Source organism: Salvelinus sp. IW2-2015, unplaced genomic scaffold (genome assembly GCF_002910315.2).
Source record: "Salvelinus sp. IW2-2015 unplaced genomic scaffold, ASM291031v2 Un_scaffold16510, whole genome shotgun sequence".
Classification (NCBI taxonomy): domain Eukaryota; kingdom Metazoa; phylum Chordata; class Actinopteri; order Salmoniformes; family Salmonidae; genus Salvelinus; species Salvelinus sp. IW2-2015.
In genome coordinates this window covers 10,173-24,557 of record NW_019957620.1, presented here as the reverse complement: position 1 = coordinate 24,557, position 14,385 = coordinate 10,173, and positions in this window count along the sequence as shown.

Below are 14,385 nucleotides of genomic sequence, written 5' to 3'. Positions count from 1 at the left end.
AGCACCAGAATACTCTTCTGGGGTAACTATACAGAGGAACACCAGCAGTAGAGTAACAAGAGTTGGCCTAAGCCTCACCCAGTGTCCCATTGGGGGAGGTAACCGTGGGCTGCAGGTCCCGATTACAGAAGTCCGTCCCGCAGCATTCGATCGTTCGCCTTGTCTGAGCCCTGGGCGAATCCTGAAAATAATTAAATAATTAAACAATGTTTTTTGTTGTTGTTGTGGCACTCAATTCAACAGGGGTTATTCAAACAATAACTCAACTATGAATAATAGCATATACACATATAATAACAATACTAGAACATGTTACACAATATAATTGACCACCCTGTGTCACAGTCCTGCTCCCTTCCATACAGACCACAACACACACTTACCTTGCATTGAAAATGTGACCCCTTCATACTTCATGCAGCCAGAGGTCAGAATAGCTTCTCCGTTCTCATCCTCCTCTATGATGGCAAAACATTGGCCATTCGTCCGCAATAAAAAAATTAAAATCATTCAATGAGTACAGTTCCCAAACACACTTACGCCTCGATCACACGACAGCGTCATTACGCAGCATCATTGTATATGTATGCAACAGAAGTTCAACATTCACCTTCTGACCATTTCTGTCAAGCCATCTACGTATACAGTTTGACGCATACGTATGTACCACAACAAACGAACGCACTGCAACGCAGCGAGGCAAACGAATCGTTCCATTGGAAATGAATGTACTTCTGGTGTACCAAAAGGCAATGAGATCGAGGAGTTAAGTCAGCGTTGACATTCATCACAGACCCAAAAGTCAGAGTTGAACAACAACATATCAATTAAGAATTTGGCCTTGGTTGGTCACTCACTCGCAGGTGTTATTTTTGTGGTCCTCTGGACAGTAACCCGAGCAGTAGCAGCTCAGAAAGCGGGCGGCGTCCTTGGGGCCACCGTGGTGTCGTCCCGGGCTTCCTGGACTCATGCTTGTGCCCCGTGCCGTGGAGCATGTGGTCTGGATTCTGACCAGCTGGATGGACGGAGGGAGAGAGGGGGGGGGGGGTGGGTTTAGTTTTTATATGACAGTGAAAATGTCACAATCCATCATTTTCCCCCTCCATCTGGGAGGACACTGTCTGCCGTCGCAAAAACACAGGTTTTCACTGCACACGTCACTGTTGCCAGAAATACAGAACATAAACACATTGTGTAACATTTTCATTCCGCCGCCTAACACAACATCTGGTTTGAAGAGTTACAGTAGTCAAATACTAGGCTATATATTCATAGTAAACACAACTGCCCTATGGTGGGTTTGATTTATCTGCTGTCCCCMCCCTCTATTTGTWTTTATATGAGAGCGGTCCGCTCCTAATTGTGTGCTCATGTGATAAGTCTGATCCATATATGGCCAGGGGCTATTTATACTCTGTGCTAGTGTCCAGTTAGAGCCATCACATGCATGAGCGTAAGCAGAGCAGAATACTGGCGGGCCAAGCCAACATCTGTTGTTCGCAACATTATCACTGTTGTCAATCTGATTGCAGTTACATATGAAATTGAAAACAACGGCATGGTTTTAACGGAGGAAAAACCTAATATTCATGAAGGCCATTATGTTGTGGTTCTTTATAATGGCAAGGTTTAGTACACAGAAAATGTTCACTGCTAAAATCAGTTTAAGCTGGTTAAACTAGCCGAGAGCGCACTGCCAGGACTCTGTATTAACCGCACCTAAAAAGGGGCATCGGCAACAAATCTACTGACATCTTAAGGAGCCAGTCAGAGCCATTAAGACTAGATACATGGCACCATGGATACAAAGCCAGGAAGAGGACATTTTACAGAGCAGCACACTAAYATAAGTCCCTAATGCTGCATTAAAATGTTGAGTATGAGCTCACTGTGTGACTCCTATCCTCACGTTACTGTCTGGTACTCCCTCCACCTCTTCTCATGCCCTTTCTCCTGATCTCTTTTCCTCTCCCCTTGCAATGCCCTGACCCATTTTCCTTATCAGTCCTCCTCTTGCCCACTTCTTTTTTTACAATCCTTTTGCTTCTCCTGTTTGTTGTTCTTCCATTGTCCTCCTTGTTCCATATCATTYTCTTCTTGACTTCTACCTCGTCCTAGCCCCTCCTTTCTCTTCCCCTCCCCCCTCAGGAGAGTGGACCTGGGCTGTGGGGCTCCTGTGAGTCGTGAGCATTAAGCACAAAGTGATGTCTGTGTGCAGCGCTCGGCGCGGCTTCGGCACTTCCTCTGGAGCATGACGCGACTCGAGCCTGCTCCAGTTCAGACATGTCTGCAGAGGGCCAATCACCTGCAAACCTACACTTTGAAATGTCTCGGCAGCAGAACGGCACCCTTTCTTTTTCTCTTCCCTCTCCCGGCTGCTTGTCTCCAGCTCCACATTCCTTCCCTAGACCCCATTACTGGCTTCAGGGTTGTCGTTCTTGTTTTCCTCAACTTTCCTCTTTCCTTTTACAACCGAGTGCCCTGGTGGTTCTAGATTCAGGCTGCATTCTCRGAGTAATTTTACATTTAAAAGGAGAGCCTGAGAGATAAAGGAGCTTCTGTTGGGCTTCGGTTCCTTTTTTATAGTTCATTTGTACGCTGATCATGTACTTACAGACTCACCGGCTTACTGACGTCAGATAGCCTAACAGTCGACCAGGACCACTACTTSTACGAACGCTTCACTTTTAGTGTTGTACTTCAGCCAATATAATCCCCCCCACCCCAAATGATGGAACCCCATAGGGTGGCAGACAAAAGTGTGCCAGTCTTAATAGCTTTTGACTCTAAAGGATCCAAAAACAAAGTTATGTAAAAACATAATAACTGCATCAAATTAAAAGCAACCGTTAGGCCTCTATATTCTACATTTCAACAACTAAAGCAAAGCAGACCAGAACTCTTCAGTAATATTTTATGGGTACAGAATAGACAACCAGGAAAGTGACTCACTACAATCCTCAATGTGGTCAACACTAAGGTCATATCACCAGAGCAGAGAKAAATCACTGTGGCAGGGGGTTGTGAGATCATAGCCGTATGCTTGAGCTGGGGTCCTCGGGGCATAGAACAAACCCTAATCTGTTGTACAAACAAGGGTGGCAGGAGTTATCGGTGGCGGAACTGATGGCAACACCCTGAAAAAAAATAAAGAGGCCCGAGCTGTTCTCCAGTGAGATAGCAGAGCCGGTCTCAGAAGCTGTGAAACCCGGGGCTTTTGATGTCCGCCTTCTATCAGTGAAGAGGAAAAGAACACACCGATTACAGGACTCCAGAGTTCCAACCAAACACTCAGACCAACATCCTCCTGGGGGGGAATAAACTCAGTCTCTTTACATGCTTTATACACACACACACACACACACACACACACACACACACACACACACACAATCCAAAGAAATAAAGCTCCTAAAAGGAGGCAGATAGTCTAGACCTCTTGCCGTTGATATTACACACAGGAGATTTAATCAAAATAATATCTGAAATTGTTGCACTAATAAACTAGACTTAAGTGGTGGCATGGCCCAGGGCCCAGTTTGAGCTGGGCTATTCCCCTGGCAATGTCAGATTGGCACAGAGCAGTGTTGGGAGGCAGTGTGGAAACTTATAAACACACAGCAGACTGGAACCAGATCAAACGGGCCAAGCCCCAAATAGAAACCAGAGAGCTGAGGGTAGATGGCTCTCTTTCTCCCTCCCACACTTCTTCTCTCTCCGCTCCTTCGCTCTCCCTCTGGGAGCTGTGTTCGGTCTCGACTGGTTTGAGTCATGTTTGAGGGATGGGGAAAGGGATTCAGGAGGCTCCMGGATGCTTTGATGAGGTGATGAAAGCCTCTTTGATAGTCCCTGAGTAAGCACATAAAACTCGGGACACGTTTTTACTGCAGTGACTGGGAGCGTCGAGGACTTCTGAGGTCTCTCTCCCACTGGAGTCTACAGAGAAAGCCATGTTGACAATACAAGACTTAAAGTTCACCATCAAACCCACAAAGAGCCTCAAGGCCCTTTTTGTTTCTATTTGGCTGGGCCTCGCTAGTGAAGACACAGAGTACCTCTCTTCCCCTCTACTAGGAGGCCTGTGATTGGCTGGGGGCCGTGATTGATGGAGAGCAGCGGCTGTCAGTGGGGCTGGAAATGGCTGCTGGTGCTCTCTCTGCCTCCACATGTGTGCTTAATTCTGCCGCCAGTCACGGCGGAGTCTGAGGTCTGGCAGAGCACCCCCAGTAATGAGCCTCTCCATCTCCAGTCAGCCACATGTTGCACTCTTAAAGGGCCAGCACACTCCAACGCTAACGAGCCAATCCATCTACTGGCAATGGAATGCAGTGCTCTTAAAGGGCCAGCAGCAGAGCCTGTTTTTGTCAGAGCCAGCCATAAGAGTGCAGCGACACGAGATAAACAGTGTTCTGAACTGGTTGTTCTTCTAACAGGACACACTGTGGAGGTGAGGGGAGTCATATATCTGCATACAAACACAGTCACTGAAACCTGCCCTCTCCTAAAGTCTCAGGCGAGAGAAAGTGAGTAAGAGAGTGTGTGTGTGAGAAGAACAAGTGAGAAGAAAATGAGAGAGCAAGGTAGAAAGAGAGAGAGATCCGTTCACAGCAACAAACCCCGGAGACGATCAACCTTCCTCTCTGACCTTGGGGGGGGGAGATCTGCACAGGGAGAGAAAGCTACCTGAAATTACAACTCTTGAAGTGGGTGAGTCGGCAAGAAAAACATAAGTATGGAAGTATTAGATGACAATTATATACATCCTTGTTAAAGATGAGCAAAAWTTACTGCATACAATAAATAATAACAAATACTGAGCTATATTGTATTCTCCAAAAAAACAGGCAAATTATTTATACTAATACAAATACTCAGAGAAAGATATTTTGTTTAACAAGTTGCAAAACATTTTCAAAAAAGGTAGGGGYCCACGTTTGGCACCCCTGTTTTCAATGAGAATAACAGCAGAGCCTTTTTCTAAAATGTTTTATGAGATTGGAGAACACATTGGGAGGGATCTGAGACCATTCCTCCATACAGAATCCTTCCAGATCCTTGATATGTAGGCAGTCATTGTAAATAATAATTTGCTCTTAACTGACTTGCCTAGTTAAATAAGGGTTAAATAGATAAATAAAAAACCTGTCTGTTTATGGACTGCCCTCTTCAATTCAAACAAGGTTTCAATGGGTTTTGTCTGGAGACAGATGGCCATTGCAAAATTTCGATTTTGTGGCCAATTAACAATTTCTTTGTGGATTTCATGTGTACCTGAGGTTAATGTCTTGCTAGAAGATCCACCTGTGGCCAAGTTTCAGCCTCCTAGTAAAGGCAACCAGGTTTTTGGCTAAAAATGTACTGGTAGTGGGTCAAGTTCATTATGCCATTGACCTTAAGGGCCCCAGGACCAGTGGAAACGAAATAGCAGCAAACCAGAGCCACCACCATATTTTACAGTAGGTGTGGGGTTATTTTCTGCTTATGCGTTCTCATTTCAACACCAGACCCAACACTGGTGTGCGTGGTCAAAGACCTCTATTTTCATGTCATCTGACCAAAGTGCCGGTTCCAATCCAATGACATTTAGCAAACTACGGGCGTTTACATTTGTTGGATGACATGAAAATAGAGCTCGTTGGTGATGTATTGAAAGGTATTGACAACAGGGGTGTCTATCATTTTTACCCCTACCTTTGAGGGGGGAAAAAGTAGTACTTGTTAGACAAAATCTATTTCTCTGAGCAATTATATTAATATAAAATAATATACATTTTCCACTTTTTTGGAGCATACAATATAGCTTAATATTTAAAATGATTTTTGCTCATCTTCGCTCATCTTTATCAAGGGTGTCAATCATTTCGGACCCCCACCGTAAGCCTTACAAGTGAACCACAGACTTCGATGGCTCCCCCTTTCAGCTCCATCACTTTCCCAGTGGCAAAGGACAGTATACAGAGAAGATATTTATACTTCTTGCGTTGTTCCTCCGGTTTGTGATGACAATAGAAAAGTGACAGCGGCTGTTACCAAATCTCCTCCTCGCAGGGAGTGTTACTGGAACCTCTTCACCACAGCACCTTTCAACAGCACAAATTCAATACATTCTGTTCATATTAGTCAGTGATTCACAACAAGGCTTTTGCCCAAGATGTAGAAMCAAAGAGAAAAACAATTATTCTGTGTGTTCTTTGAATGTTATTGGAGAATTTCCTGAGGAGTTCATTCAACAACCTCGGTTAACTGGCAACAGTTGAATACCTTGAAAAAGGTATTTAACAAGTTGCTACAGCCTCACGCTAATTAAAACTCCTCATACATGGAAAACAACAACAAATAAAAAAACATGCGCCTTTTCCCCTTGGTGAGACAAAAGTGGAATTCTAATTGGTTTGTTGACACTTCAGGAGCAGAAARAGTGAGTGTGAAAAGAGCATTCATGAGATAGCACAGCAAGCCCCTTATACAGCCACTCTGGCAGCCTCTTGCCCAGCGGGCACCTCTGTCCCTGCCCCCTCTCCCAATAACACTTGGCATATGCCAGGCCCAGGCCCCACACTCCCTCACTAATCATCAAGCGCAGCGGAGAAAAAAGAAAGAAAAAGCGACAGAGAAAAACCTCTCTCGTGGGATTGAATTATTTCCGGAGAACAATGAATGTTTGGAGTATTTTTTGCCCTGTAACGACTGACAGTATTATAGAGGAAATGGTTCATGTGAAAAAAGGAACCCAGAGTGCCAACAATCACTTCAACAGCTTCCTGTAGTGAGAGGGCGGGGGGTGGGGGGGTTCTCTGGTGGGTCACGACCATCAATGACTGAGCTGCTGGCGGGAAGGAAGGAGAGAGGCAAACCTGGCCCTGCCTGGGTACAGAGACACTGTTTCACTGGACAGTATGCCTGGGACAAGGTAGACATGGGAGACCCAGAGTTAACGGAGACTAATCAAAACAATAGCATGGGCTCTTTGATAACAAAACAGGGTCACAACCAGTCTCAGAGAGCGATGCTCTGATTTAATCATCCCTAAGACTTGGACCGGCCATGCCTTCCTCTTATCAGCCTGTGTGTGCGTGTGTGTGTGTGACGGAGTGCTAAAAAGCTCTGCTTTTAGAGTAATCAGATCCTGATATTTGCCTTTACATCTCATTGGCTGGTTAAAGGTGACCTTTTACGAGCCTGAGAGCTCCGTCTTTATGGCCCTGGTTGGCTTTATGGCTGCTGGTTGGTTCACTGTGGAGGCCCCGCCGGGCAGGCAGTATGAGAGCAACAGTAGGAGCAGCTAGAGGGAGGCCCTTTTATTAGGCCCCAGCACATTAAGATCCATATCCTGCCGGCATCAAACATGTCCGGGTAAAACCAGTGTTATACTTGAGGCCTGCGTGTGCCCGGTACATAGAATAAAACGATCTTGGTGACTAAATTGTGCTGTGATCGGAGCGTATTCAGTGTCTTTTCCATACATCGTTCACTCACATAGCATGATCTCACGACACAAGGCAAAATGAGGCAATATCATCGGAACATTAAATGATATTCAACATGGTCTAATCTCATTGAGATCAGGACATTTCCCAAGTGGGAAATGGGTGTTTCTGCACATCACGGTAAACTTGGTATTGAGAGAAAGGACTGAGTTGTACCTATGGCGTTTGGTCCCCTAATTAGCATATATGCAAAAGATCAATGTCATTGCCATATTATCCTGTTAGGACCACATGGGGGTTTTGTTACTATTCTGTAACTAGGTAGCTTAGGTCATGCATTTCAAAAGGCATTGCATCACCAGCTAATGAATTCTATCACAGCCATGATAATGGCTTAAAATACTGATCTCTCCATAGTAGGGGATGGGGGACTGTGGGTCACTTGCTTAAACAAAGGCAGAAATAAGTATTTATGCAATAGAGTGTTTCAAAAGTGCTATTGACTTCTTATTTTGTCTTGGTGTCCCCCTTCGTAATGGAGAGCAAATTGAAAGTATATATTTTTCAAATCATGTATTTACAATATTCGTCACGTGCCCACACACTTCTAATTCTGAAACGTAAGCATACCTCAAAGGGGTTGCCCTGGTAGTAATTGTAGGTTTTTATACAGCACCCAAGACCAATCTGTAAATTCATTTGACAATTGGAAAAAGAGCTACAGAGTAAATACTGCAATGCGGGTTGGATTGAATTGAGCCCCTAATCTTAATTTTCAAGGTGATGATAGCATGTTCCTTCCCAAAACAATATCGCAATAAATGTGAGTCCACGTTCCAAATATCATTTTTTTTGCGCCCCATGGGGAATTCGAACTTAGACTGCAAGTGGTAATAGATGTCAGGAACTCGATGCCTTACAGCTGTAAGCCAACGGTTCAGAGCCGTATTTGCTCGCGATGCAGATCATCTTATTATCAGAGCCTGCCAGTGGGCTTCTGGTTAGTATGCTTTACTGAGAAAGTGTTGGTATCATGTTAAGGCTGACCACATTTAGTCGACTGGTTGATTGTTTGGTTGATAGGCTGTTGATCGTCCGAGATTTCTTTAGTCAAGCAGTAGCAAAAAAGATATATAAATAAATTCATGGTGTACAAGACACCTGTCTGATTGGCGCCTGTGAGTGCACTGTGGAGGCCGTTCGGATGGCACAGTCCATCACTCTAAGACATGTGCTACTGAAATTGCATATGGTTATATTATGCAGGAACAACAGTGCAACACTAATAAAAATAGTATTATTTTATAACAAAGACTCTTTCTCCCGAGTTGGATAGTGGTCGCTGTCCACGGTTCTGAAACACATTATTGCGCTGTTGAATTGGAGCCTTTTACTAGGCCATGTTGCTTTGTGCATAATAGCACAAAGTTAACCAGCATCTTGGTGTTGAGAACAATGCAGCGGCGGCAGCAGCAGAGTTAGGAGACAAAAAGAAAAGTGAGGCGAGAGGAAACCAACTTAATTTGGTCTATAATCAATAGACTAACTTAAAATGTGCCTGGATTTATAAAATCATCCATATATACACATTGCATTAGGAAAGTATTCAGACCCCTTGACTTTTTCCACATTGCTACGTTACAGCCTTATTCTAAAATGGATTAAACTGTTTTTTTACCCCTCAATTCTACACACAATATCCCATAATTACAAAGCAAAAACAGTTTAGAAATATTTGCTAATTTATTACAAATAAAATACTGAAATGACATTTATAAGTATTGAGACTCTTTACTCAGTACTTTGTTGAAGCAYCTTTGGCAGCGATTACAGCATCAAGTCTTCTTGGGTATGATGTTACAAGCTTGGCACACCTGTATTTKGGGAGTTTCTCCCATTCTTCTYAAGCTCTGTCAGGTTGGATGGGGAGCGTTGCTGCACAGCTATTTTCAGGTCTCTCCAGAGATGTTCGATTGGGTTCAAGTCCAGGCTCTGGCTGGGACACTCAAGGACATTCAGACTTATCCCGAAGCCACTCCTGCGTTGTCTTGGCTGTGTGCTTAAGGTCGTTGTCCTGTTGGAAGGTGAACCTTCGCCCCAGTCTGAGGTCCTGARCGCCCTGGAGCAGGTTTTCATCAAGGATCTCTGTACTTTACTCCACTCATCTTTCTCTCGATTCTGACTAGTCATCCAGTCCCTGCTGCTGAAAAACATTGCCACAGCATGATACTGCCACCACCATGCTTCACTGTAGGGATGGTGCCTGGTTTCTTCCAGATGTGACGTTTGGCAATCAGGCCAAAGAGTTTATTCTTAGTTTCATCAGATCAGAGAATCTTGTTTCTCATGGTCAGAGTCCTTTAGGGGCCTTTTCGCAAACTCCAATCGAGCTGTCATGTGCCTTTTAATGAGGAGTGGGTTCCATCTGGCCACTCTACCATACAGGCCTGATTGTCCTTCTGGAAGGTTCTTCCATCTCCACAGAGGAAGTCTAGAGCTCTGTCAGAGTGACCATCTGGTTCTTGGTCTCATAGCGAAGGGTCTGAATAGTTACGTAAATAAGGCATTCCTGTTATGAATATATTTGCAAACCTGATTTCGCTTTGTCATTTAAGTTAGTGTGTAGAATGCTGAGGATATTGTTTTTAATAAATACATTTTAGGGTAAGGCTGTAACATAACAAAATGTGGAAAAAGTCAAGAGGTCTTGAACACTTGGAGGCACTGCATATCTACAGAAATAAGACAGATCCTGCTTCTGTTGCTGCTTGGTTGATAGCCTACTGATTCCATGAGCACCAATCCTCATGCAACAATTTCCCAAATTCAGCTGTTTTAAAGGCTTTACACATTATCATTTATTTTGTTTTATTCACAAATTTTCAAAATGGTCATATATTTCTAATAACCTTCTTTCCTCGATCTCCTTATTGTTGTTWTTATGATCATCATTCAATCAAATTTGATTAAATAACATTTTATTCGTCACATACGTGTTTAGCAGATGTTATTGCGGGTGTAGCAAAATGCTTGCGAAATGGATAATAAGTAATGTCATAATTAGTAGGYTTAYACCCTGACTACACCGCTTGCTTTGCGTTGCAAAATAAATGTATACATTTATGTTATTCAATTATTGCACCCACACTGCTCGTGAGCGTCTGCGTTGCCAAGGGCTAAAATAGAAGTCCTTTCTATTTCTGACGCAGATCGCGCTGCAAGTCCTGCCTCTCCCATCTCCTCATTGGTTTATAGAAGCAGGTACCCACGTGCCATCTCCTCATTGGYTTATTGAAGCAGGTACCCACGTGCCATCTCATTGGTTATACCCACGTGGGTGATTGAAAGACGAACTGTGTTGCCGGTCGTTGTGGTAATGCTATGAAAGTTTAGATGCCAATCACCATATAARTTCAAAGATGAAAAAGCCTGGAAGGAGGAGAGACGACTAGAAACAATTCGGTTGACCGTTTTATGTGTGGATTAATTGTCGGAGTAGAGGACCTTGTTATTTTWCCTGAAATGCACAACTCAATGTTTATATCCCTGGACAAATTTACTAGCAACAGCAAGCTAGCTAAATAGGRCAAATTAGCTAGCAAGTGCAAGCTAACTAGCTAMATTTCCATAAATGTTTAATGCTTTTCGACCTGTCCCAAAATGAATGTAATTGGTTCAGAGTTTGTTTTGATATTTTAACCTGCGTGTTGTGGTCGCGTTTGGTGTAGGGGGACAAAATAAATACATGCACGATGGCGCACGCACGCAGCCGGTTTGGGTTCCGTGTTAGTATAGCAGCCTTGTATAACCACCATCGAGCTGTAGGCCTAAGAGCGCAACCAGTTTAGTCGTAGTACCGTAACTTACTTAGGCCTATAATTTCAATACTTATATAGGCTACTGTATCAATCATTTTTGTTCATGTCATGACACAGCATACTAGTCATTAATGACGTGACATGCAATCAAGCACTTTAGTTTTAAAATAAAATTAAGTGACAATTAAATAATTAGCATAAACAATAAATAGGCCTAAACCATTCCATTTCGGAAATTGCATTCACAAATGAATGACTTTTCTAGTCTTTGATGTAATAAAGACCTTACCAAAAAAAACATATATATAAAAAGAAAATACTCTAGTACGCTTATAATTTATTCAGTGTTGTTTACATTGTTCCAAATGGTGAGAAAAATATTGTAATCTAACAGCACCTGTTTGGTACACATAATATGCACACAGCGCTTGCTCCATACCATATTTTACCTTTAAAATCGCCAATATTTTCCACAACTAGCCAAAGGTATTCAACACATCGGACTTCCCATTTATCTCCTGAGCAACCAGTAAACACATTCCCCGTTTTGAGTTTTTCACGTCCTCTGCATCTATTTTGCTGTCACATGTGTTACAGTGTTCAGAGTTTGTATAACCAATTTATTGATGTGATTATGATATGCTACAGGTCAGGCCCTATTGTTCACGTGCATGCGAAGCATACATGTGTCATGTAAAGAGAGCAAGGGGTGAGGGAATGTTTTTCCTAAACAAATTAGGGATTTCTGTAAGATACCTTTTCGGTTAGAAATGTCTGTAATTATGGTGCAGCTTCAGCAACACGAACAGAGCTATACACACTGACATTCWGTGGTAGTCACTGCAGCAGGGAGGAAGGAGACAACGGGTGCTAGTCACAGTCAGGCGCTGTAAGTCTGAGCCAGGCGGCACAATCAAATCAATTGCGGTCGGACTCCCTCTGGTCATTTATGTGTCTTAATTATTTCATCAAACAGTTTGCTTAAAGCATCAGACAAACTCAGTGCATACAGTTGATTTGATTCAATTACATAGGATGTGTCTATATATGGAAAAATACAAGGTTAATCAATTGKTCAAAAGAACAGACGACTCTTGGTCAACCAAGATTTCTTTTAGTCTGGGACAGTCCTAGATCAGGTACAATTCATTCAGGTACAACTATGAATATTTATGAGCAATTCCCCCAACACACAGTTACCCTTCCATCAAAAACAGCATATTAGAGTATCCTCCAACTAAAGRGAGTGGGAGGCACAGACAGATGTGCGTAGTAATAAGAGAGGTGGCGGGGGCAGTGTGACAACAACAGAGGACTACAATAACAGAGGAGCCAGTCTTACTTTGAATACCTTCAGCTCTGRTCACCAGTAGGATGCAGACTCCCACCGCAGCGATGTAAAAGGGAAGCACTGTCATCTTGGCACAGTGACTTGTTGAGACTTGACTGGGCTGGACTGCGCTCTGTGGGAGCTTGTTGGTCACTGGTGGTCACCCCTGTGGGCTCTGATGGTGTGCCTCGTCCTGTCCCTTCCTGGTTCAGCTCAGGGAGAACAGGAGCATAGTTTTCCCMCGTTGGGGGAGTGGAGGTACGGGTGAATATGTACGGGGAGGGCGAGGCGAGTGGGTGAGGGAGGATGGGTAGGATGGCACAAAAACAAAAAACTCAAATCTTTCTTCTCACAGGCTACCTCGGTTGGAAACCCTGGAAAATTAGAGAGAAAAGGGAAAYATTGTTAGAGAGGAAGTACAGTATAAAACAAAGCTTCTAGAACACTTGAACGCCATTTTACAACCTGCATTTTCCTTGCATGTGTCACTGCAAAGTGGCAGGCCCTTGCACAGCAATGTTGTGATCAAGTTTGGAGAGGCCAGCGGGGTTGACACTGACAGTCAACCCCTATTGTCTTTGTAAGCCCTCGGCTGCATGTTATCAGATTTGCTGAGCAATTTAGCACAAATTGGGAGCAAACATACCAGACTGTGGTGGATAAAGACAACAATGTTCACTGGGGGCATCACTGCTCCTCTCAAATCGCCCTGAGAAGAGCGACAGCATCAAAAGAGGGTAAAGGTGACAGTATGCTACAGTTCGGCTGGCGCTTAGCCGACCGAACGAGTGTGCTTGCATACTCGAAAAATGAGAAAAAAGCGTCAATAGTACGGTTTGTCCATTTTGAGACGCCACAGCCAATGCATTTGGAAAGTATTCAAGACCCCTTAACTTTTTCCACATTTTGATGTCACAGCCTTTTTCTAAAATTKATGAAATAAATTAAATCCTCAATCTGCACAAAATACCCCATAATGACAAAGCGAAAACAGGTTTAGACATTTTTGCAAATGTATTACAAATAAAACAGAAATACCTTATTTACATAAGTATACATAACCTTTGCTATGAGACTCGAAATTAAGCTCAGGTGCATCCTGTTTCCATTGATCATTMATGAGATGTTTCTACAACTTGATTGTACTCCACCTGTGGTAAATTCAATTGATTGGACATGATTTGGAAAGGAGCACACCTGTCTATATAAGGTCCCACAGTTGACAGCGCATGTYRGGGCAAAAACCAAGCCATGAGGTTGAAGGCATTGTCTGTAGAGCTTCGAGACAGGATTGTGTCGAGGCACAGATCTGGGGAAGTGTACCAAAACATTTCTGCAGCATTGAAAGTCCCCAAGAACACAGTGCCTCCATCATTCTTAAATAGAAGAAGTTTGAAACCACCAAGACTCTCCCTAGAGCTGGCCACCCGGCCAAACTGAGCAATAGGGGGAGAAGGGCCTTGGTGAGGTTGGTGACCAAAAACCCGATGGTCTCTCTGACAGAGCGCCACAGTTCCTCTGTGGAGAACCTTCCAGAAAGACAACCATGTCTGCAGCACTCCACCAAATCACACCTTTATGGAAGAGTGGCCAGAAAGAAGCCACTCCTCAGTAAAAAAGGCACATGACAGCCCACTTGGAGTTTGCTAAAATTCTCCTAAAGGACTCTCAGATCATGAGAAACAAGATTCTCTGGTCTGATGAAACCAAAATGGAACTATTTGGCCTGAATGCCAAGTGCCACGTCTGGAAGAAACCTGGCACCATCCCTACGGTGAAGCATGGTGGTGGCAGGATCATGCTGTGGGGA